The 3,473-nt window shown below is 39.6% G+C and overlaps 1 pseudogene; it reads right to left on the reverse strand.

Annotated features, from left to right (window-relative positions):
• LOC103921805 overlaps nucleotides 1-3,209 on the reverse strand; it is a 21,599-nt pseudogene extending 18,390 nt beyond the window's left edge.
• Between the last annotated feature and the right edge of the window lie 264 nt (nucleotides 3,210-3,473).

Below are 3,473 nucleotides of genomic sequence, written 5' to 3' on the forward strand. Positions count from 1 at the left end.
TAGAGCACGAGAAACTGAAAAGTCCTTGACTAGTGTAAACACTACCTAGCAACAACTAAAACATCGGTGCCTTATCAATTTTGTTCCCATCCTAAATCCAAAACACAGCGCTGTACCAGCTACTAGGAAGGAAATTAACTCTACCCCTGCCGAAACCAGGACAGCACAAGAGAAAACATGATATGAGGTTTCAGATTAGTTGTATTAGTGCTGTAATGGGTGATAGTGAAGTCATTAACAACTCTTGTCAGTATCATTATATTACAAAGTTAACATCCAGGATTAAAATTTGGTGCTTCCTTTAACTGTATCAGGCTGCCTGCAGGCCCAGACAGGCATTTCCCCATGGGTAACAGTTCCACTTTGGTACATGGACTAAGGACTACTTCCTTTTTCTTTTTTAATGAAGATCAAAATTCTGGAGCAAAGTTCCCATGGAACATGGACATGCTACTGATTAGACAGATTGTAGAAGGAGGAAGAAAAGGAGGACAGATGCAAAGACACTCAGTTAGCATGTCAGAAATAAAGACATCACAGCAGTTTAGCCCACAGGTAAATACCAAAGTAGATGACATTGTAACTGTTGTGTCTGAAAACTTATCCAGTGGCCCAAAGATTCTTGACATCAGCTCCCTTTTCCATTATTGCCTTCATCAAACTGATGGTTTCTTTCACCACAGCAATGTGAAGAGTAGTCTCCCCTGCAACACACAATTTCCTTGTTGTCTATCACACCATACCAAAAGTACCAGAAGCACTTCAACAGTTAGAAATCCACAGCACAGCCACAGATATTTTATTAGTGAAAAACTGAGAGATGCTTGGGAAAATACAGGATTTTCAAAGATTTCCATGGGAATGAGTAATGAATATCCATGGAACTAGGGAGATGAAGTGTATGATTCCTTTAGAGACTCTTGAAATTCTCGGTTCAGACTCTTACCTCATTTGCATGTTAGGAGTGACTTTGTAGAAGACATTCTGGATTTTGTCCTGTGAGAAGGACCACAGGATCTGGCCTAGTTTCTCATCCATGCAGTCTTTAATTTGTTTTGACCCAAAGGCAGGTACTACAACTGTGAAATGAATTGCCACTCAGAATGAACAATATTCACTCAGCATTTCTCATGAAAGTGTTTTAGCACCTTGTTTATTCTACTTATGCTCCTACTCATATTTTTACATTTCTGTAATAGCTTCTATGTGGGTGTCTCAAGCACTTGGAAATTTTACATCAGCCTTTGTTTATAGCTCTGAAATAATTCATTATATTTTACAGACGGAGAAACCGAGGCACAGAAAAATGAAGAACCGTGTTCAGAGACAGGCAAATGACCATAATTAGGTTTCCCACATAAATCACTATATACCCTATTTTTTTTCAGTCTTTTCCTGAAATAGAGAGATGTACTTCTCACACAATGCACAGAATTGCTATGAAATAATTCTAAAAAAGTTACATCCCCCTCCAAAAAAAAATTCATGGAGTTAAAGGTAATGTTCACCCTGAAATTTAGGCAAAAAGAGCAGAATCAATACTGCTGCTCCTGAGGGCTACATGAATATACAAGAGCTTCAGATGCATTCTCCTCTCATTGAGCATGTTTGGTCAGGCAGGAGGCTCCTCCCCAGGACTGCTTACATTGCTTCCTGTGGCATGTCTCTGTTTAGCAACATCTGTGAGAATGAGCTTCAGATAGGAAAAGCATCTTCTTCTGAATCCATACTGCTTCTTGCAGCACTGAAACATTTCTGCAGAGGTTATCACAAAGTGATCTTGCTCAATTATCAATCTAGACAAATCAAATGGGAATGGGAAATGGAGAAAAAAAGTTGAGAATGGGATATATTCCAAGGACAAAATTAACTTCTGGGTTTTTGTAGATCAGCATATGTACACAGTTTAGGTACATAGGCTTTTTAGATCAGTATAGTTACACAGTTCACTTCTTGGAATAGAAGTAGAGTATTGAGAGGTGTCAAGCAACTGAGTCAGGGGACAATAAAATAGAACATCCTTGACCAGGTCATTTTCACTGGCTGTTTTGGATCATGAGTGAATCTCTAACATGGATCTGGACCATTATTGGGCCATTTTGGACCATTTGGGTGTCCTGACAATGTCCTTTCAGCTCAGCGTTTTTACCTGCTTACAGCTCAGATGTCATTACTTCATTGACAAGCTCCGGGGCTGCCTCCATCAGAGCCTGAGCAGCTTACACATTGCCATACAAAGCAGCCACATGAAGGGCTGCCTCCCCCGCTGCACCTAGAGAGACCGTAATAAATGAGAACCATCTCAGTGCTGAATCCCCACCATTCAGCTGTTTCCACTCCCCCCTGGCAAGTTTATTCTCTGCTACAGCTACAGCCCTGTGCCCATTATCCAAACATGCAGACCCCAGATGTTTTGTTCTTAAAAGTATTTCAGCCAAGGCTAGTACAAGAAGGGGCACTATGTCTCTGATAAGTACCACAGGCTTTACAAGCAGGAAGTTTCTGAATAGCTTGTACATCATTATCCTTCGAGGCCTGGAGCAGGGGAGGTTCCCAGATCCTGGAAAAATAAAAATTGCCCATTCATAGTCTTAAAATAAATAAAATGGTTATAGGAAACAAGTTTTGCTGCATCAGCAAAGCAGACTTGGTTAGAGCTTTCTGTTCTCAAGATAACAGACTTGAGAACTGTCAAGACACATACATGAATGAACCACCTTTTAAAGATCAGACATTTTGCATAACCAGAAGATCTATAATTCAGCTTTTAAATGACTAGAGAGCTGATGAAAATGTCACAAAGGAAATATAATTCTGACTCAGGTGGTAATTTAGCATTCCAGGGTAATTGCACATTTACTGTACTTGACTAGACTTTGTACAAGGCGTCAAATTACCTTCCAGTCTTACACTGCCAGGCCTCAGCATTTTCTAGCATCTGAGATCCATGCAGAAATTGCACATATTCCCTGCATTATTTCTGGATTTCTGTTCCCATTTCAAGTTCATCAGCCAGTCTTAAGTAGGCTGGATCATTGATTCTTGTAATAATACAAAATTCAGTAACCAAATTCTTTCTTTCTGACAGATGGAAATACACTGGCAGAACACAAAACTCTCTCTTTGACTCCCAGCCCTCTGCTCTAACCAGGAAACTTGATTAGAAAAAGAATCCTAACTAAATATTCAAACCTTTCATCTTGCTCCATCCCAGCATGGGAGCTTCAGCTGAAAACAATACATAATGATCCCTCTGGAAAGTTTGAAAATAAAGACATCGTTGTTAACAGAAATAAATAATTTTTCAGAAAAATAAAAGTTGGCTGCATGCCCATTGTAATTATATCTGATGCTGAGAGCCACAGGGGTTCTGTCTGTGTGTACCCAGCCAGCTTAATCTGCCAAATGAAGAAAAAAAAAAAAAAAAAGAGAAAAAAAAAAAAGCAGCAGCTTCTTCATCAGCTTGTTAACTT

Source organism: Pygoscelis adeliae, unplaced genomic scaffold, assembly GCF_000699105.1.
Source record: "Pygoscelis adeliae isolate BGI_AS28 unplaced genomic scaffold, ASM69910v1 Scaffold120, whole genome shotgun sequence".
In the NCBI taxonomy this organism is placed as follows: Eukaryota; Metazoa; Chordata; class Aves; order Sphenisciformes; family Spheniscidae; genus Pygoscelis; species Pygoscelis adeliae.